The sequence below is a fragment of the Calonectris borealis genome, chromosome W, assembly GCF_964195595.1.
Source record: "Calonectris borealis chromosome W, bCalBor7.hap1.2, whole genome shotgun sequence".
NCBI lineage: Eukaryota > Metazoa > Chordata > Aves > Procellariiformes > Procellariidae > Calonectris > Calonectris borealis.
Window position 1 is genome coordinate 5,898,299 of NC_134351.1, and position 22,395 is coordinate 5,920,693.

The 22,395-nt window shown below is 46.1% G+C and overlaps 1 protein-coding gene across 2 annotated transcripts in view; it reads right to left on the minus strand.

Annotated features, from left to right (window-relative positions):
• LOC142075058 (SET-binding protein-like) overlaps positions 1–22,395 on the minus strand; it is a 259,616-nt gene that overhangs the window by 209,247 nt on the left and 27,974 nt on the right. The gene's annotated exons all lie outside the window — the stretch shown is intronic.

Consider the following 22,395-nt stretch of genomic DNA (forward strand, 5'->3'; position numbering starts at 1 on the left):
TTGGTGAAATAAAGTCTATGGGTGTGACTTGGCCACGTTTGGACAGCTGTCCACATTTGGGCAGCAAGTCCTTGCCAGAAATTCAACAGCCCACCCTCACCCAACACTGCAGTTTGCTCGCGCAGACCCTGCAGCATCGATAACGCGCTAGGGCCAATGGACATTTCCGAAGAAACAGGGTCACCTCTCCCTCCTTTTGCCTACAGCCAACAGTTTGGGAAATAAGCTGAGCTCAACCATCTCCTTTTCCTTGACAACCCAGCAGGTTGATTGAGCGTGATCCAAGCAGCAAGGTCCCTCACATTAACCTGGTTCTTTTCTGGGGATTATTTGAGTCACTTTGGATCTTCACCAAAGCATTTTTGGAGCTTATCAGACCTGGACATCTTGATAAATCACTATGGCAGAAAGAGGCTGGGATTCCAAGTTTGGTCAAAATGCTCCTTGATCTCAAACAGTAACACAGCCAACTGAGTCCCCACAAACCCATCGCAATTACTCGCTTTCCCATAAACACATACACAAAGACATTGCCTTTTTTCAGACTTTTACTGTCCACAGCTGAAAAATAAACACTCTCAGCATCTGCTGGGCAACAGAGGGAGAATCTGCTTGCTTGCAGCCGGGAAGAGTCATGAGATTTCAGCTGGATGAATTTATATAGAAAAGGAGACCTCAACATTAAAGCAGTTAATGAGTTTAGCCAAGTGGAAGCACTCTGCCCTAAATGATGAGGAAGGGAAAGGGCACGATTAAAAGGAATTGCAACCATTGCTCAATGTCAGGGCACAGCAGAGAGATGACCCTTGCTGGCAGGAATTACAAACAGGCAGATAAACTTCTGGTCACCTTGGGAGAGCCTGCAACCTGCCAGGTGTGTTGAGGTGTCTTACTTGGTGACCCCAGCATCTCATAAGTCCCAGCAAGGTCAGATAATGTGCAAAAATTATCTTTTCTCCTCTTTCCAAAAGAGATACAGGAAAAAAAAAAGACACTGAAAAGGCTCTACCTAACACCTTATACCTAACCAAAATGCACAATGTTTGAGCTGTTGATTGCAACCTGTCAAACTTTGAGGTTTTCAGGGGAATACTTGCAACTGATATCCTTTGCCTGCAACTCCCATCTATCAAAAGTATTTTGCTTTTGCCCCATTACTACAGTCCTTCAGCAATTAATCTGCAATCTCTTAAATTCTAAAACCATTCCCCAGAAAGAAGCGATTAAACCTAAATTTAAAGGAATTGTATTAAGTTATTATGTCAGAGATAGGAAACTGAGGCACAGAGACTTATTTGTTAACCAAAGAAGACTTTTCAGACATCGCGGAGTATCTGATACAAGTTAGAGATAAAAAAGGACCTAAGGGAGTCCCACATACTTCCTAGCAGACAGCTGATGGACAGCAGCCAGGATACCTTAGGGTGCCTATAGCAGCAACATACACCTGTGTTTGGGAAACTGGATCCATACATGACTTGCTGATGGTCAACTTGTCATAGTATCCACTGCAAAGTTATTATGCTGAAAAAGTTACTCCAACCCTTTTTACACCACAAACCAAGGAAAAACTTCCATTTTTAGACCCTTCTCTGGCTTCTAGGATATACTGTCATGCAAACGATAGCCATGTTCTCCTGTCTGGCTGGAAGTATCACCAGCATTATTTAACAGAGAGAAATTGCAAGATGTTGCCCATAATCACCTGGAAAATCAAGAGCACAGGGGAAATATGAACCCAAAACTTGATAGTTTTTTCTTTTTCCCTGACAGTACAAGAATGTAGGAGCTTTTCCATTCCCTAAAAAGGCAAACAAAAGCCACGCACTGGATGAATAATCCCATCTCCTTTTCCAGGTGCAGATGCACCTCTCCTAATGCACATCGCCTGAATTAGCTATTACCTCCACCTTTTTTTAAGAAAGCCTTCTGTAAGCAGATGCTTAATTTGGGGATAGGTGTCTAACATTAGGCAGCTAAGTTGAAAGGCAAAAAAAAAAAAAAAAAAAAAAAAAGCATATGGACAACATTTGCAGCCAGTCGCAACTCCGTTCAAGAGCAGATGGAGGCCTTGTCATTCAGGGGTTTCCTCATACACCAAGCAGTTCAGTGGGGATAGGGAAAGGGGCTTCTGTTTGGATGCTTCTGTCTGGAACCAGATTAGAAGAAAGCATGCTTTTCCGCAGCACACGCCTTGTGTTACATTAAACATGCATATTCAGCTTTTATTCAGCGATCTGAAACAGAGCCCTCCAGGGTGCTAAGGGTCAGTGAGTTTTTGTTTGTTTTTCTGTATGTTATTTTACAGTTTCTAGTGCCCAAGGAGTTCATAAGAAATAAAAACACCTCGCTGGGGCTATCCTGCTGTGGTTGTTGCCTCCTAATATATCCCTCCCTTTTCCATCCAGCAGCACCTGATGCTTGCAGGGGAGGGAGAGGAGAACATTGCAAAGAGAGGAGCCTCTTCTCACTGAGTACTAGATACGTTCAGTCTTAATTTGTGGAGCATCATTTCCACGTTTCGTGGCCTTTGAATAACAGGATTGGGGAGGAGCACAGTGGTCTTGAAAGCTCACAGATGTATTGCTACTAAACGCTCTTGTGCCACCTGCTCTTGATGCAATGCTGTGGTTTAGAAGTAGGTAGGCACAAGGATTTCTGACAGAGGAGCTTGCTTTGTTTTCTGCTGGCTCCCACCCATTGTCAGACATCCCCCTTCTCGAGGCAAAGAGCAAGAAAGCTCCTCGGCAAGCACTGAAGAGCAAAGCACATAGGTCCCATTATCCCACCTCTTACAGGGAGTTTCGCTGGCCTCACCCTCCTCCTTGCACCACGGGCTCCATCAGTTGGCCAAAGTTTGCAGAAAAAGAAGAAAAATAATAATAGTGGTAGTAACAGGCTTAATTATCTCAGCTGCACGGGTGACAGGAGCTGATCAGTCGCCAGTTTTAACAGCCTGTGGTCGAGAAACACCAAACTGCATCAGCCAGAAGTCAAATGAGGGCCGGTCACAACTCGCTTCACGCCAGCGGCTCTGGGGGCGGGAGCGGGGGCACATACAAATCGCCATCACCGGGGCAGCCCCAGAGCCTGCAGCGAGCCCCGGTGCTGCCGTGTTGCTGAGAGAGGTCCCATGCGGAGCTGCCAGCCCCGTTTAAAGGAGTCAGACGCGACGCACATGGCACCGGCGGGCCTCTGTGGAGCTGCCAGGCTCTGTGCTCCGGAGGATCTGGCCGGGATTAACTGGAGGATCCCGTCTTCCTCCCGCTCTCCCAAGTCTGTGGCTGGAAAGACAACCTCGAGAGGTGGGCTCAGCTTAGCAGCACCGTGCCATGCACTTTGCAGCCGCTGGCAGGTCCAGCTGGGCTCTGAGCTGCTCGGTTCCCATCAGCCTTCCTCGGTTTTGAGCAATGGCCATCGAAAATACTGGCAGTAGCCTCACCCCTGAGGGCTTGGCACAACCCATCTCCACTTGGCCCCGGAAGGTCTCGCTGGCCAAACCTGGCCTGGCTTTCAGCTGTTCACACTCTCTGTATCTCTCCTGCCTCGCAATACCCTCAAAATATCCCCCACCAAGAGGAAAACATGAGGTGCAGAAAGGATAACTGAGCCTTGGCCCATGGCAACCTGGGGAAGAGCACAGCTTCCAGCGTGGCCTTTCCAAGGTTTTTATCAGCATTTCAGCTGCTGAAGCAGCCTGGCTCTTCATGGAGAAGTACTTTTCTGAAAGAGCTTTTTGAAGCTGACCTGAGTAGCGCTTTGCAGCCTCTTCCCTTTTCTTCCTTTCCTGTCTTACACCAAAATAGTTCTCCAGCATGATACCCACATAAATACAGTGATCGTGCCTGCTCAGGAACGACAAGCATGTAGGGAGGCGATGCTGTCCTTCTCTGACTCCTTCTCCATCCATCCAAATATCCCAACATTTCCAAGACCGGAGAGCAAATTTGCAGCCACCTCCCCTGACATCCTGCACCGGGCAGGCTGTGCAATTCAATCTGCTGTCCTGCCACTGAGCTTAATAGTTATTTTTAAATAAAATCATTACTGTTTTACACTATGGGCTACTCAGTAACAAGCCGAGAGGAACATGGTGGTTTTATTATTTATTTTTTTTCCCCTAGGGCCATCGTTCAGTCTTTCACCAAGAAGAAAACATGCATATAGCACTGCAACAGTGAACCCTAAAAAAAAAATCTCCACGGGTGCATAAATGACATTGAGAAGAACAACGTATTCAGTGTTTATGTTTTTTACTCTGTTCTGTCAGGGTGATCCACGCGTCTTGAAGAACCGGTGCCCAAGTGCCTACAGTGGTAGAGTGGGAGAGGAGAAGGGGGGAAACGCAGGGAAACGAGAACTGAATCCAAGGTGGAGGCAAGCGGCAGTACAACAGACAGCTGGTGTTTGGGTGGTGGTAAATCACCCTGAAATGAGCCTCTTCCCTCAGCTCAATGAGGCCTAAACAACAAAGGAAGGCACAGCTTGCAGCCGGACAGCCTGCTAGCCAGCCACAGACACACATGACAGCTTCATTCAGGAGCCCGGAGTCAATACAAAAGCTTCGAAATCAATCCGACATCCTGCGACCTCAAACAATGCGCCAAATCTTCTCAGAATTGGAGCCCCAAATGAGGGGGAGCAGCATTCAAGGGAGATCAAACCACAGGGCTGGCATTGAAAGGGACTAAAAAGGAGAAGAATGTTCCCAGTTTATTAATGGCGAGGTCTGGCCGGCTGCATCCCAGCCGCCATAGGTTACGTTCATTAAAGGGCAGCGCTTTGCACATATTATGCAGAGCGCCCGGAGAGTATGTGTGTGTGCGTGTGTGCACGAGCGTGCCCCTCACTTGCTGGAGATCAGGATGTGCCTTTCTGCTTAGCACTGTTGTCTCCATCAGAAATTCCTCCTGTGTGAACCGCAAACGGGGTTTTTTCCCACTTGAGCGACTGTATGGGCACAGGGGTGCGCACGCCCTTGCACATATGTACGCTCTCTCTCATCCCTGGGCCTGAAAAGCATAAAGGAACTCAGACAGGCCCTTTCCAAGGAAAAAAAAAAAAGCCCAACATTTCGCATCCCTTTCTCTCCTGGCCATATTTACAGCTCACACACACACAAAATCTATTACAAAAGGCTGAAACATTATGCGATTGCCGCTGATGATGATGAAGTTGATTGCTCTATAAATCCTTGCCCACTCCTACATGACATAAAGGACCTGGTCCCACAGCACAACAAACCCCCAAAGAGGAGAGAAAGAAAAAGAAGTGCTTCGGTCCCAGGACTTGCCCCCTCCGGGTAGGATTGCCCCCTCTGGGGTAGCTTCACCTGCAGCATCTGTCTTGTAGCACCGCACACAAATGGCACCCTTCCCCCTACAGCAACAAAAAGGCCAAGCAAATCCTTTTTATCAGCTTCCCTTTGAAGGCAGGTGGAGAAGTAGAATATCGACACGCAGACACACACACACACAAAAGATAAATACCATTTGCAAAAGTACTGTTTGGATTTGCCTGTCCTAATTATCTTCTTTTCAGCTGCCACATGTTTGAAAGAGTCAGACCTTGGAAGTTTTCTCCTCCTCAGCTGCACAGCCCAAGACGAAGCACTCGCTAGAGGAGGTCAGACTTGAAAAACGTTTCTTTTTTGTGCTGAAACGGGAGTAGATGAAGAGAAAGGGCTGAATTTTTCAAAGCCGTCTCTACGGATTTTGATGCACGTTTCCCATGCGTTTTAACTGAAGATGTGTCAAAGTCCAATGAACTTTGCTTTTCAAGTGTCACACTGATCTTATGTTCAGAACAGATACAGCTGTGGGTGCTAGTAACCTCCCTCGAATTTGGAGAAACTTAGGTGCACAGCAACTGAAAACAACAATAAATGTTCCTTAGGATGCAGCAATTTCAACATATTTTATTCTCAAACATTGGGGAATTTACCATTAAGGCTCTACAAAAAAACTTTATGCTTTACTCATCCTTTACTTTACTGAGTCTACACTACTATTGCCACAACTCTGGAGTCCTTAGAGACTATGACCATGACCATTCCTATCTCCTCCTCTGAGAAGACAGCTCTAGTTTTACCTTTTGTGCATGTTACCCAGATATCAGAGGGCAACCGGGCAAAGACAAGTATAGCAGATTCAACAGGCTTTTTCTCCAGCACAAGGTAGGATGGAAGATCAACTCTACTTGCAAGACAAGATGAGGTGATATTCAAACCCCAGGTAGGAAGACTGGAGAGGTCCCCACCTGGTTTATTAACAGTAAGACAAAAAAGCCTTTTGTAGCATTCGTAGAAAGAGGAAAACTGCAGCCATGTTGGGCGAGTGCCCAAAGATGTGGTAGTTGAGCAGTAGGAAACGATGGAGGGCTGCAACAATTCCTAGCACTGCAGGTGAAACAGAGTCTGCAGGCGTCAGATGGAGAAAGATTCAAGGTTAAGTTTGTTGGGAGGATAATAAGGTTGAAATCTTTCATTTTAAAATATGTTTTTCTTTGCAGTGAAATAACACTTTTTGTTTCAGTTAGCTAGCGAGTCCAAATATAAGTTTTTCAAATTCAGGAAAGCAAGGAAAACCGAGCTCTTATTTGGATGAGCTCCCTTTTTTTTTTTGCTTGCTTGCCTGCTTTAAACTCTGTTATTTGAATAATTTAACAATCTATCTTAAATATTTCACCAATAAATCACAGGCTTGTGTTTCTATTTCATGTTAGAACTAATCAGTAGAGGAATGCCTGAGCTGGAAGTTAAAATTCTGCTCCACCAAGCCAGCGATGCATAATCATTTCTCTGCAGACTGTCTGGTGAATAAAAACTTCTCTGCAGAATTAATGTCGTATAAAAAGTCCTTTGTGCAGACGTAGAGTGCAACCGCGGTCCAGGATCGTCTGCATCCTGCCAACACGGCTCGAGATTTCCAGAGCTAATTGGTTTGTAGAGTTTTCCCACCCCGCCAAGCATGGAGCTCACAGATGAATCCCATCCATGGACACGTAGAGCGGGAGTCCCACTCCGCCGGTCAGGATGCTGATAATATTCATAGAGCTCCTAATGGTCCACATGGGTGATGATTGTATTGGGATTCCATGCTTGTTCCCATCAAAGAGGAGCAAATAGAAAAAAATTCGGATGTTGTTGGCCAAAATAAGAGATTTTTTAAAATGCCTCTGAGGTAAAGGAGATGAGAGCCTGTACCAAGGAACCCCAAATCTCATTGAGCATCAATGGGAATAAAACTTCTCAAGTTCCTAAATTGTGTAGGCATTTTTAACTACATTTCAATGAAGTTCTGATGTAAAATCAACACATTTATAAAAACTAAGAAAAGTACACCTACACCCCCTCCACCATCTCCCAGAGTCCCAGTTCATCAAAATGAAGCCAGGAAGCCTCACACATATATAATTTAGTGCAATTAACTCTAAATTTGTCCCTAAGTCACTGAGACACATTCAAGGCAAGACCCACTTTGGTCTCAGTCAGCAAAATCCAAAATGCATGAACGATGTGAATAGATAACAAGAAGTTGATAGCTAACATATTGAATCCAAAAAGCAAAACAGAAGACAGAAAAATGAGTGTGAAAAGAAAAGGGAGGGGGAAAGGCAGTAGCTGTAAACTACGTTATTACTAAGCTGCCTTTCTTTTTGGTTTGTGTCAACTTTTTACTTAGTTTTGTAACGAAACTTTAAAACTCCTGCCTTTTGTTTCAAAAAAGCAAAGAAACGTGGATGATCTCATGTTGATACCCATAGTGGTGTATGAGCAAAATATACACAATCATATGCACAGATAAAAATCACCGTGGGCAACATGATTCCTCTCCTGCAGCTGGGCAAAATTCTCCTCATCCCTCCTCTTAAGCCTGGCTGGAGCTTGCCTGGAGGAGGGTGGGCGAGCTGGAAATCGGAGACACATCTTCCTCCTCCTCCTTGTTTGAGGACAGACATCTCCATCTTTCCTCCCTGTGTGCAGCCGACTTCCTACATAACCTGACACGGAAACAGCTAATTTACTGCTTTATGTCAGGAATGTGGCCAGGGCTTCGGTCCCCTGCGCCCCGGACTCCCTTGGCTGGGCTGCTTGATCCCAAAAGGGATTGCCTCTTCCTCCTGTCCCTCCCCTCCAACACATACTCCTCCTCCTCTTCTGCTTTTGTAACTTATCTCCCTGCAAACTACTTCCCAACAGGAGTCGAAATTAAACAGGCTGCCCATATGCCATGGCTCACTTGTTGTCTGTTCCCCTCACTGCCATCTGGCCTATTTGCTCAGCCAAAGGGAAAAAAAATTAGGGGGAAAAAAAAAAAGAAAAAAGAAAAAAGAAAAAAGGGGTGGGGGGAGAAGAAGAAGAAGGATAAAGCCAGACACAATGAGGACGAGGAGGGAGGTGATGATGCTGTCTCTCGCATCTGCTCCTTGGCCAGGCTCCCAGATAGATCAGTAATGGAGAGCAGCAGAACCAGTGACAATTAACCCAAACACAGTCCTGTTTATTTAACCTGTTCAGAGAGATCAGCTATGTGCTGCTCCCCTGGCAAGGAGGCACCACGCTCCAGCAAAGAGCTTCCCACCGAGAAACCTCCAGCCAGAGGAGGCAAAGAGAGATCCTCATCTCCTGATCCGGGCTGGAGAAAACCCCCCAGATTCTTCAGAACGCCACTGTGGCTGATGGGCTGAGGTTTTCCTTAATTTTTCAAATCACTTTATTTTTTTATACAGCAGCACAGGCAGAAGAGGAAGGAGAGATGTGACTGGGTGTGGGGGGAGTTGCGGGTCTGCCCTGGTTTTGACGCACACTAATTTCTGAAGCTCCTCACCCTGCAAAACCGGAAGAAAGGAAAGGAAAAAAAAAAAAGAAAGAAACCAGAAGAGAAAAAGAAAAATGATCCCAAAACACCTCGTTATTTCCATGTTGCTTCTCCAAACACAAAAAAGTTTTCAGCCCTGCAAGGGGCTGAGCGCAGGGAATGTTTTTTTTAAAAAGGAAATAGAAAAGAGGGTAGCTCAAGAAACTGCATGGCTCACCATCACTAAACATTTGTGCCAGGCTGGGGAGAAAGTCTGGGAGTGGAGCTGTGGGAATAACAGAAGTTATGTTTGTTTTTCAAGCTGAAATGAAAACCTCAAGATTAAAAAAAAAAAAAAAAAGATTAACTTGAAAAATAGTTTTCTAAAAAGGACAACTACTAAGCCATTTACTCAGCAGAATGAAAAGGGGGTAAGAAAACTGCTTTTTCAACACCTTTTACTGCTTTTTCTTTCTTTCCGTTTTTTTAATTTGCAATGACACATTGCATACACGTGCAAAGGCTGGTGCATGCGGTGATGAGGAATTTAATTGCGTTCCAGTCCTTTTACCTAGTTTTGCACGTATTTACCTCCAAGAAACAGGAACAGAATTCACCTGTGTTTGTCTGCAGAGTGCAAATGGTGGGTAGCACAGAAGCGTGTGCGCAAAAACACACGCCTCGCACTCAGATAGGGATCAAAAGCCATACGGTGGGTTCGTCTCAAGGCAGACACCGCTGAACCATGAGACGATGATAATTACCATTAGATCTCCATGAGATCATGGTGGGGAAGCCCCTGCTGGGAGAGGCGACTGGGGAGGAAGAGCAGACCTCCTCTTTCCGAGGCAGCAGCAGTTGCGTGCGAGCACAGAGAAGCCCCAGGTGCTTCCCAGAAAGAAAAGTGTTGCTGCACAGACCATTAGGGAAAAAGCCCTTCCATTAGCCGTGTGCCTACACCTGAGTCCTTCACAAACACAGAGGAGAAGAAGAGATGATCCTGCCTGAAGACAGTACCTGCTGATTCACTCTTATGTTTTCCCATTGCAGCCTGACTTTACAACAGAGCAAAATTGAGCAGGTTGAGTGTTTTCACGCATGATCATTCCTCTGCTTGCAACCACTGAGCAAAATGAGTGTTGCCTGTCTTAGGCTCCCTATTCTTCTACAAGTGCATCTGCACATGTAGGTAGACAACATGCAGAGCGTGGTAACGGGTGCCCCAAAGCAATGGCTGCGTTGATTTTTCCAGCAGTTGGGTTTTTGTTCCTTACTAATAGAGGACGACTCTTTCCCCATCCAAGCAGCCTGCTTGCAGCCTTCAGAAAGGAAGAAATGCTTTGTGAATGCAAAATACTTTGTGACAGTGGAAACAGAAACCAGAAGTTCGCCTAAAACCGAAACACAGCAGCATTTCCGACTTTATCGCTGCTGCAGTCACTCCACAGCGGGGCCTCTACTTTGGGAACCGTTAAAAGCAGCAACAACAACACGAGCCAGAGAGAAGTCCTCTGCAAAGAGACAAATTCCACCGCAGGTTTCTGCTGACATCACCAGCCCATCCACGCTCTGCTCTTGTGGTTTATGATCTCACCACGAAGCACCTCTGTGGAGTCATTCCCTCCTATCTTACTGCAGCCCATCCATTATCCTCTACCTAATTGCTTCCACAGTGCCGCTGCAACAGAGATATTTCCTATAACTGAACATTTGTATTCCCAAGAGTTGGCACCTGCCGGGTCAAGTTCTTCAGTCTTTACATTTGATGTTACTACAATGGGAAGATGTTCCAGTGAACAGAAAAGCACACAGAGCCAGCAATCAATCTGATTCCCCTGTTTGGATTTTCTTTTAAACAAAAGGGGACTTGCCAAAGATCATCTTACATTACTCTATGGAAATAGGACGGAAGGAAAGGGGAACGCTGTGGAGCGCAGTCTGTCCAATACACCATTAAATCAGAATTCCCCAGTTAGGGATAACAATGAACTGCAATAAAGTCAAAGGGAAGGGGATGCAGTATGGAAAACTGAGAAGAAGGGCAGGGGAACGTGTTGGTTTTTTTGTGTTTTTGTTTGGAGATGTGGGAGCTGGGAGCGACCAACACTGAGCTAATAGCATCCAAGCTGACTCCTGAACACTGTGCACCCCCCTGGGGTCTCAGCTTCCCACAAAACCAACCAATTCATCCTGTGAAGAGAATGAGGATGCTCCCCATTTTGTAGCTGAGAGTGAAAGTCGCAGGAGATCCCCCAATGTGCCCACTCTCAGGATGGCATCTGTAGCAGGTCAAGGAACAGCAGGTATCATCTTTCACATTTCTGACTGGAGTTTTTAAGCATCAAGCCACTCCAGAAACACATCATTTCACATTTGCACTCTCCGTAGTGAGGTTCCAAAATACTTTGCACCTGCATGTTGGGCTAAGGGAAGATGCTATCCTCTCATGACTACACTATGAGTGTGATGCTGAAAAATTTTGGGGTCCTTGACTTGCTTTTCCTCCATGAGTTTTTTGTATTTGGAAAGTCCCTTTAACTCTCTGTGGTTCTTTCCTTCCTCCCATGTTTAAGGTTAAGAAATCTTTTCATTACAGGACTTCTCCAATGAGCCTAAGACAAGTTTTCCAAACCAATATTAGGATCATCTCTAATCTAGCATACCCGAGGTGTTCAACCATGACTCCTTCATTTATGCCAACACAACCTAAGGCCTTCAAAAGCTCTCTCATCCAAATATTGGACTAATCCAGGCATACTGGATCTGTCAAGATCTGGATAATTCAACTTCCAGCAGGTACAAGACCACTAGTAGTGAAACTCAAGGGACTGTGTTTGCCCATCTTAGCTCACAAAGGCCAAAGGACTTTTGTTACCCTTAAAGAGGAGCTTCCTCAGTGCCATATCATGCCTAACCATGCCAGGAGGGGGAACACACTATTGCTGCAGCATGTTGCCACTTGTTGGCCAAGGAAGCCCAACCACATCACTAGTATGGAGGAGTCAAAGCTGTGAGAGCAGCCTGAAGACCTGAGCCCCTCCATTCTGAGAGTCCCACATCTCCCAGCCGTGAAGCGGATGGGTGCTGGTACAAGGCCGCAATGCTTGTCTTAGCTGGTGGTTCTCATTTTATTCCCTTAGGGGTGTTTTAAGGCTCTTTCCCAAATCCCCATATCAGCTGTCTCAGCACCCGGTTTGGAAACTCAAAAAATCCCCAAGGCTTTGAGTCACAGTGGGCCACAAATCCACTATTTAAGACTGGACCTAAGCCTATGCCTTCATACTGCTGCAAGAGCTGGACCTAAAATTACAGGAATTGCAGTGGTAATAGGCAAGTCAGTGGCGAGCACGAGGAGATAGCCAGCAGCTGGCCAGGCAGCCTAATTTGCGGCAAAGGAGACAAAGCATGACCGAAAGTCCCTTCATTCCCAGCAGAGGCCGGGGACAGCCCAGGCAGAGCAGCAGGGCCAGGGCAGCACCACAGCGGCCGCAGCTCCTGCCCGCTGGAGCCAGCCTCCTCCCTGGCCTGCCTGCAGTTTCAAAGGCCTAAATCAAACCAGCGGGAGAAACTTGAACCCTTATAAATCTTCAGTTTGGAAGTTTGGACTTGGTTTAATAACGGTGTCAGTTAAAAAAAAAAAAAAAAAAAAAAAAAAGCCCAATCTTTCTCCTATTTAGCCAAATGCAGCCAAAAAAACCCATGTTTATTTTCATTTAAATTCCCCAAAGGCATTGTAGATTTTTCTTTGGATGTCTGAAGCCTGATAAATGCTCCAATTTCATTGTCTGACAAAAGAATTATACTTTTGGGGAAGGCAAGGACAACTTTTTTTTGGTTCAAAGTCTGAGGGAGATCTTTCCAACCAAACTTATCAAACTTTACCAAACTTTTCCTTTTCTTCAACTCCCACCCATGTTACTTCACCATCTTTTTCACTTTCACCTACACTTGCTCGTCATATTTGCCTCAGGTGTAATAAGAAAGGTCAACGGGGGAAGGATGAAGTATATCTATAATTCCTAAAATATTCCAAAGCAGCAAAGTGTTCTGTAGGAAACGGGAATGAACTGAGCCACTATCTGGCAAGCAACTGAATTAATAATATCACGATGTTGATAGCCCTTATTGTAAAATACTATCCCTCCTTTAACCCCCAGATGTTAGGAACTGCATTGCTTTGAACTGTTATCACCCATCCCTCCCACCCACTCATTTGAGAAGATAAAAATCAAGGTCTGGGCTGCTGAGTCAGATTACAAACACCCAAACAAGACATTTACCCAGACTTGGTTTTGGTCACTTCTTCGCTGAAACTCTGTGTCATGGGGGTGGCAGAAGGTTCTTTTAACCTCTTCCAGAGAAATGAACCCCTGAGAACTAGAAACCACATGTGGAAAAAAAAAAAATGTGCTTTGTGAACGGGGCAAATTTCTAAACTTCTGGTCAGAAGCTGGTTCTTCTCAACATAAAATCCTGAGCAACTGACTAGACAACCCTGAAGAAACATTATGGCCTGGAGGATAAAGCACTAGCCTGGAAATTGTGAAATTTAAGCTTTTTGGAACAGCAATGTCATGTATGAATAACCTGTGGCAACTCAAGTTACAGCTGCGAGCCTCAGTTTCCCCTGAAAAATGATTTCCAAAGCAGTTTGGCTTTCCTCACAAAAAAAGCTCTACTAAAAGAGGCCGATATTACGCATATTATTTTAGAAACTAAAACCTTTGAGGTGGCCAGACTCAGCAGTCCCCTGAGGGAAGCTCTTCTCTTTTTCTTACATAAAAAAGTACGATTTCCCACTCTGGGGTGAGCTCAACCTTCAGATAGTTACAGCTGAAGACACCCCCAGCAGAGCTCAGAGTTTCCATTTCTCTTGGGGTTCTTCAAGTCTCTTTTTTAGTTTCAGTTTATATTTCCTGTCTCGCCCCAACCCCCCTTTCATTTCTGGGGCTTCAAATTCAAACAAAAACCAAAAGCATTGGTGACTCTATATCTTTCTGTATTTCTGTCTTGACTAGTAACCAGAGCACGCCAAATAAAATGAAACTATGCTTTACATATCACGTTGGGGTTCAAAATGCTTTGTAGACCTTAGGAACTACCTCCTTTATCATAGAGGATGGTGTGTGTTGTCATATCCTTTATTTGCAGAGAGGGAAATCAAAACAAAGGAAGTTTAATGGCTTCATTTTAAGCACAAAATCCATGTTCCCAATTCCTTGGCTTGCATACTGGAGCACCTGGATTTTGAGGTCCAAACCCCTTTGGACTTCAAGACCCAAATCTCCATGCAAATGTGATGCAGCACACGTGCTGAAAATACACATGATTAAATAAAACCAAACCTCCCTTGCTGAACACAGAAGGGAGAAACTTCCCTTTTGGAGGTGAACAGGGGTTCACAGCTGGGAACCATGGTCTTTGCTGCAAGACACGGTTTCATGTTGGTCTCAAATCTGCTGGCCTCTCGACATCCCCAAGCCAAATAAACAATGAGGTGTTTTTAACTGATTTTGATTGACTTCTCATCCTCTTGCTCAGTTTTTTCTGGCAGGGTTGCAAATGAAGGATCAGCTCTTTAACGATTGCAGCTAGAGCCGTTAAAGCTCCCTTGCTCCCTGCCCTGTGAGGAGCACAGAGGACGAGTGCTCACATCTTTCTCCTAATTTCAGCACCTGGGAATTGTTCTCCTGTATCCTGCAATTTTGACCTCTTTTTCTTTCAGTGCCACTTGCACTCGGAAAGCAAAAATCCAGTCCCGGGGGAATATACGGGATGTTTTACATCCCAGAACAACACTTTCAACACTTTGTTTTGGGACTGAAAAAGGAGGCAAGACAATCACCTGCTTGAGTGAGCTCTTTGGCCGAGGCAAACAAGTGTCACTTTGTTCTAACTTGTGCAACCCAGGCACCATCGGAGGGGGGTACGGGAAGGTCAAGACAGACCCGTGATTTAAAGACAGGAGGATGGCTTGGTGACCGAATGAGCTGGGGGCTTCTCTTTCAGCTCTTGCTGATACAGAGCATTATGCAGAGAGGAGGCATGTTAGTGCCTCAGTTTACCCAATGGAAGGTGGTGAACGTGCTGCCTACTCCCATCACAGGGCTCCTAATAAAGGACTCCCTGAACCAAGGCATAAATCTGCAGCACCAAGCAACCCAACATACCAGTCGCTTTGTGGTCATGCAGCTAGAAAAGCGCTGTCCCTTGCCTTGCTCTGGGAGTGGGAGTATCACCCCGACCCGGTCACTCGCTTACCAGGGCCAGCTGTAAAGCAAGGCCAGCAGAAGGGAACCCTGGCAGACCTCAGCATGTCCCACTTGAAGATGATCCACAAAGCAAGGCAAGCTCTCTTTCCCTTTGCTTAACAACAAAGTTTTGGACCTGCTGATGAAAGCTGAAGCTTTAACCAAGCCCATATTGACTATAAAAAAAAGCTCCCTACTGCCTCTTGGGTATCTTTAAGGAGCACATAAGACTTCAAGGGCCCAAACACAACACAACTTGCTGGCCACGAATAGAATATACCCCTGCCAAAACCTTTCTTCATTGCAGCTATGGCATTCACCAGAAAACATTTTATAAACCCGTCTCAGAGTTTTATGACATGAGCATATAGAAGCAAATGTAAACTCTGCTGACCCTCGTGCTGCTTTTTGGCTCAAAGAACTGCTTTTTTTTACATCTTTCCTCCCCTTCTCCCCAGCTCCTAAACTAACCACAGATTTCTAAGTAAGAAGGAAATTACATTAATTGAAACCTTTTCAGTACATTATCAGCTTTAGCGGGAGCATTTGGGGAAGGGGGAGGCAGAAGGCTTAGGGCAGAGGGGATGTGCAGGATTAAATCACCCCTTGGAGGAAGATGTCAGGGTGTGAAAGGCCAGCTAACTGCTTTTGGTCACATCAGGCTGGAATTTCCTTCTCCCAAGTGCCACCAGAGCCTCCTACCCACATCCAAGAGCAAGCAAGGGATGCCGGAGTCCTGCCAAGGCAGGACTCGGAGCAGCCGACCCATGATGCACCAGACAAAAACAATTTCTCTCCCTTTGCTTTTACAATGATTTTAACATCCCTGCCCAGGCATGCAGGCATCACGCATCAAGTCGGGCTTGAAACACAACTGAGTATTATCCACGCTACAAATGGACATACTCAAGGGTTGAGTAGTTGTCATGTTTACCAACACCATCAAATCTCATCTGCATCATGCGCTGAACAGATCATTCACCTCCTGACCAGCAGATGATAGCTGGATCCTCACAACACCCAGATTTTTCATGATAGCACCTCCACGCAAGAAGCTAGACTTGCAAAGCAAGACTTTTGTGGCTGCAAAAACATCAGGAGTGGGTCAAATTCTGCTTGGGAGACATTTTGAGTTCAGAGGGGGAGTATTGTGACACCGCAGTTGCATAGGAAAAATGACCGAGCAAAACATAAGCACCAGGCTCCAGGGATTTCCACAAGCATAAGCGCAAAGTTTTTGGAAACAGGTTTAGCGGGAATGGTGTTTCCACTGAAGTCCTCCCCTCCTTCCCCTCCCCAGCTGGCTGACTTTCCCAGAGTCTCGATTTGCAGCCTGCCTGAATACCACTCAAAATATTTTCTCAATTAGAGGAGAAAACAGGAATTTGCCACTTGTCTGCCTCTATTCTGCTGCCTGTCAGCATTCAGCAAATATTTCAATCGTAGCCCTTTGCATGCTGCTAGCCCTGCTCATTTAACCTTTGGCCCTTCCTTAGGCTAATCCATCGGCCTTTACCTTCAAATCTTTACAGCCAAGGGCTGACCGCGGGACGGACTGGCAGGGAGGGGAGGATGAAAGGGGTGTTGGGGGGAATAACTTATGCCAGACTCCATTGCAATTTTGGGGGGGAGCAGAGAGGGTGCAAATCCCTGACCACGCGCCTTGAAGAATTTGATTACCAGCAGCTGGGATTTGCGCTTCCACATCTGGAAGATGATGAGGAAAATTAACACATTTAAAAAAAAAAAAAAAAAAGAGAGAAGGAAGGCCTCCATCATTTCGGGTCTCCTCCACGTGGCTGGCGGCATCCTGAGACAGGTACCTAATTGCCCGCGGAGCCTTTGCTCTTCTTCTCCCGCCTCGACTGCTCTCCTCCCCATCTCACGTGTCACTGAGATTAGTAGCTAACGGTTCCGCTGTCAAAAGCACATGTGATGAAAATAATGCCCAGAGCACAGCCTGTCAGCCTCAGAAGCGCCTGCTCGACTTTGATGGCAGAGGACCCCGAAAGCCCACACCCGCTCGGCCTCCCCCCTGGCCAGCCGCTCAGCCAAGCATCCATCGTGGCTCTCCAGGGGCCGTGCCCAGCCGCCCGCTGTATGAGAAATTGCTGACCCTTCAGTCACGTGGACGCTTTAATTGTTCACATCGGTATTTTGTTTCTCTCTACTGTAGACAGTTTGTTGTCTGTTATCTGTCCTTCATATGTAATTAATTGTGCTGTCTCCTGGCTCATTAGAAACAAGCTCCTCTCCTCCCCTTCCCCCTCTCCCCCAGCCAAGTCACAGTGTGCATTATTTAGGTTAAATCATGTTTAAGTAACTACATAAATAGTAGGTCGAGTTTGCCTTTTGTCTAGGCTGAGACTGTTGCTTGGCTCCTTTCTCAACGTGCCAGACCAGGAAAGCCCTGATCGCTGGAAGCTCTCGAAGGGAAACCCTCACCGGGCAGAGTAGCCGAGACACCCCAGGAGCAGGGGAAGGTCCTCCGAGCAGAAGGCTCGTCCCGTAGGTAACAAGAATGAGCTGCCAAACTTTAATAAGGCAGGCGTAAAAGTCAGCGCTGCAGAGCAGAAATCCTGCCAAGAGGATGTTCATCATCTAGCAAGAGGTAACAGCAAGAGGAAGGTGAGGTTTGTTTTGTTTTGTTTTGTTTTTTCCCCTCCGTAGCTTATACTAGCCAGCGAAATGCACTTCAAGTGACATCACTTCATACATCCTGGGTCACCCGCTACTGTCTGAGCAGACCTCTCTTGCAGATATAACATTGAAACTCAGGTGCTACAACGCAAGTGAAAGACTTCTAAGCTTTCATTCAATTAAGAATAAAATGAGAGTTTCTGAAGTGGGTTCCTTCAGTGCACCAGTTAAAAAAAAAATAATTGAGGATGTGGGTATACAGGTTCAAGCAATCTAAAAACCAACATGAATCATCACCTTGAACTCAAACAAAACCTGCACCGAACTGTCTTAAAGGCTTAGAGTAGTTAAACTAAAACCTGTAAAGTTCATTTTCTCACTTTTCTGGGCCAAAGCTTAATGTCCTTCTAGACCATTTTCCTGTGCAAAAGCACCTCTAATATCAACTGATGTAAAGATTTGAGGATTTAAATATCTGCTTCTAGCTGGGAATAACCACTGACAGAACGAGCATGAGAAAGCTTGTTTCCTCGAGATTTCCAGCTTAGTTTAAGAGATTTAATCAGCTTCAGGTGAATCACCTGAACTTTTGGATACCGACTGCAGCCAAGACCTCCCATCTTCTTTGTGTGTGCACATCCTCGCTGATAGACTTGGGCTAGCCAAGTGCTTTAACTGATTGGACCCAGCTCAGCTTTGCTGGATTGCCTGCACAAAGGTTGTGAAGGGTTTCGGTGAAGACTTCCACATGAAAAGCACTGCAGACATTTCCAGTGGTGTTATATGAAGCTAAATTACTGCTTGGGAAAACTGCTTATACCAGGAATGCGAGGCAATGAAGTTCTCTCTTCCCAGCACAATCTGGACACAGATGATGGCAGAACAAAAACCTTCCGGACCGCCTAAGACCAATGAATCTCACCAGTGACATGGAAAGACCACCATGAAGAGCCAGGGCATAGTTCAGTTTTCCAGTCTATCTACAGCTGGCCCTCTCCACCACAAGGGCTTAAAAAGGATGGAGGTCACGAGCGCGTGTCATGCAAGTCACTAAAGTTGTTTTATCAGAGACCCTCAATCTAAACTTGCTGCCTGGGCTTAATACAGCTGTTGATCTACCAGGGAAACGTGCTGCTATTGAGCTGAACCCACCAAAACGGCAGTCTGGCTTCCCATTCCTACCCAATTTGCCCTCCTAACACCGCTCGTACCGCTTCAAGAGGAGACAGTCCCCCTTGCAACTTTTTCAAATCTCGGCAGACAGAAATAAAATATCCACAACTTGGTTCATCAGAAACACACACGGCTTTTAGGTGATGTTGTATTATTAAAATATATGTTTTAAAACAAAAAAAAAGTTCTCAAGAAGGAGAGGGGAAAGGAAGGAAGAAAGAAAAACATACATGAGTGGGGGAAGGGGGAAAAAGGACAACAATCTGAGACTTTCAATGGGAATGTCCAAAAATAACACAAACAGGATCTCCCTGCCATCTGCTCCCATCCTCTCTGAATGGCTTTCAAAGCAAAAAGCCTTGCCAAAACCTGACAAACAAAGCACCGAGCATCAGTTTTAATGGAATACCAATACTGCGTTCCCCCTTCCCCCCCTTTTTGCTACATATACACACACCTTCCACACCCCTCCAGTTGCCAAATCAATGACACTACGCAAAAAAATTTGCTTCGGTTACGAAGCTGAATAAACAAGGAATAATTTTGCAAGTGCTCCCATATGTCTCTGCTTCTCTGCTTACAATGGACACTAATAAGATTTGCCATAACTAATTCATTCTTTCACACCATTACCCTATTCTCTACCTTAAAAAAAAAAAGATAAATTAAATTCGGCCTAATCCACGTGCATTTTTCCACAACTTTCACACAGTTGAAACACAAGGGTTTCAACAGCAAAGCCCATCACAGAGCAGTCACTTTCTACTTAGTTTAGGCCCCTCAATGAGGTTTAAAGGTGAGTTTTACTGAACCTAAAGGAACAGAAAAACGTTTGTTACTTTGTTTCTTTGATTTTCCATTCCCATTTAAAAAAGCAAGATGTCTCGAGGGGATGATGGGGAACAGGGACGCATAGGAGAGCTGCGATCTAGGTACCAAACACACCAAAGGCAATGTGTTAGCGCACATGAAGTAGAAAGTCTGGACTCCAAAGGCAATGTGCTAGCGCACAGAAAGCAGAAAACGAAATTCATCAGCTGCAAAAAACCAGCAACTCTCCTATGCTTCAGCTCGGCCCGGCTAAGCGGAGCAGACACAAAGCAAACACCCAGCAGCAACACCCAGGAATTGATGCAGACTTCAGCCCGCGCTCCGCTTTTAGTCCTTCACAACGAAAGAGAGCGCGGGGATGCAGAGATCTCTGCAAAAGTCAGAAACAGATTTTACTTTGGGGTTTTTTTGTCTTTATTCTTTTTTTAATGATTCACGTCTCTCCTGACAAACCTGAGAAACAAAACTGAAATGCTTAATTCCACACTTCTTTGCTGTGCTTTGTTCCCTCTGCTATTGAGATATTTTTATGTGCCAGGAGCACACCTTTACCAGCACTGATCAAGATATTTTTCCTTTCTTTTTTTTTTTTTTTTTAAACATCTGAGGCCTAAATTACTTGAACAAACAAAAGAGTTTTCCCTCCCTCTCTCCCCCGCTGCCAACCCCCCCAGTGCCGGATCTGCCCCTCCTCCTCCGGCACACAAATGGCCTCACACCAGACGGGACGGAGGGAGGGCTCCCAATTACACCTCTTTATTAACGAGGGGCCATGGCAGGGAAGGGACTGGAGCAGGGTGGGAGACAGACAGCGGCTGCCGGCTCCTTCCTGCCACCCAAAATGGGGAGCAGAGGTCACGGGTAATCTGCTGGGAAGGAGCCCATGCACAAGAGCTTTGGGCCACCTGCCAGCCCACCCCATGCCACGGGATACCATAGTGGGCGAGCACTGCTGGTCTGCCCCCACCACCACGTCTGGGAGAAGGTGGCAGGGAGGACCCACAGGGACCCCAGTTGTTTCTTGCAGTCCATGGATGGGAAGAGCTGGGTGGTGGTGGGAGCCTGATGGATGCACCAAGCCGCAGGGGTGGGCACAGGGATCCTTGCTGCAGTTGGAGCAGAGGAAGGTAGGATGCCTTCTCTGGTGGCCGTGGGTGAGACACCTCTGTCTGCCTCAGTTTTCCACTTGCAAACTGAGGAGGACCTTAGGAAAGTGCTGAAAACCTATGCTCTTTGGTAGTGTTCAGGCACAATAGTTGTAGGGCACTGCCTTCAATTTTGTGTCCGTACCATCCATCATCTAACTCCTTTCTCCATATCTCCGTGGTGATTTATTTTCTTGTTCTACTTGGAAAGATAGGAGGGTATTTTTGAGAAAAAGCCATGGTCAAAATCAAAAATCTTTCCTTCCCTCCCCTTTCAACCTCAGGCCACTCTTCACATTCAACCTTCAACGTTGTGGCATCAGACCTGATGATAAACTTTCTAAGTCCCTCAGGCCTCCGATTTACCCATCGGACCCTTGTCCAGCGCCGCCTGCGTGGCCGTCTCCATCTGGCAGAGCCCAAATCCTCCTTTCTCCTTACCTCACTGTTTAAATTCCTCTCCCACTGGGCTGGCGGCTTTTCCTCGGGAACAAAGCACAGCCCCTGTGAGCAAACATTTCTACCCATCTGTGTCCGGCAGCCACGACAAAAACGGTTCCCCCATAATTTTTCCCCAGACCTCACAACAAACTTGATGTCCTTTCCAATTCCTTCCCCGCTCTAAAAAACTAGATTTAGTTGTTTTGTCCAGTCTTTGGATTTATTTATTTATGGACCTTTATCCTATCTGTGCTCCTTGTCGTGGCTGTTTGGGGTCAACATCTATCTGTGTTTTCACATGAGGGGCGAGGACTGTGGGCAGGCAGTGAAGCTGCAGGCAAGCAGAAGCAAAGGGGACTATAAGGGGAGCATAAAGCATTTTGACTTTTTCTAACCAGGGATTAACACATGGGTTTTAAACAAGGGGACTCCCTTCCCAGCTGACAGCAGCAGCTGCAGCTTCTGACTTGCTCGCAGAGTGGCAGGGAATCGAATCAAAGAGAAAAGAAGAAAGAGGGCAACCCTTCCTTGGGGAGTAGGAAACACAATACGAGCTATTCTAAAACCCCTGCAAATGCTGGCTTGGGTTTAGGTCAGGTTCTCCTTCCCCCTTCTGTCCCAACCCCCCCACTCATACCCTTCTCACAACAAAGGGAAATTGGTATTTTTCAAAATTCTTCTGAAAGCCAACCCGGCAGATGGTCCTTTCCATGCCGGGGAGGGAACAAAAAGAAAAACCTGCCAGGATACACATCACCGAGATGTGACAAAGATGGGCATGGTGGCTGGCCTCTGACCCAGGGATTTCACAGAGGCCTATTAAACCATGTGGCCAAGATGGACTGAGTCGACTTATATCTCCAGCATGCAGCTGCTGTACCCCACAGGCTCATGCTAAGTTTTATTGGCTTCAGTCAGGCCAGATAGACTGAAAAATGACAGGGTTTCTCTACTTTTCCATCCCACCTTTTCAGCACCTTTGGAAATCCCCCACGCCAGCCTCTTAACAGGTAGAAGTGAAGTTCAGCGGCCAGATTCACAATGTAATAATAAAAGGCTTATTTAGACAGTAATTAGTGACTGTCCTACTTTACCAAAGTCTTACGCACACGTCAG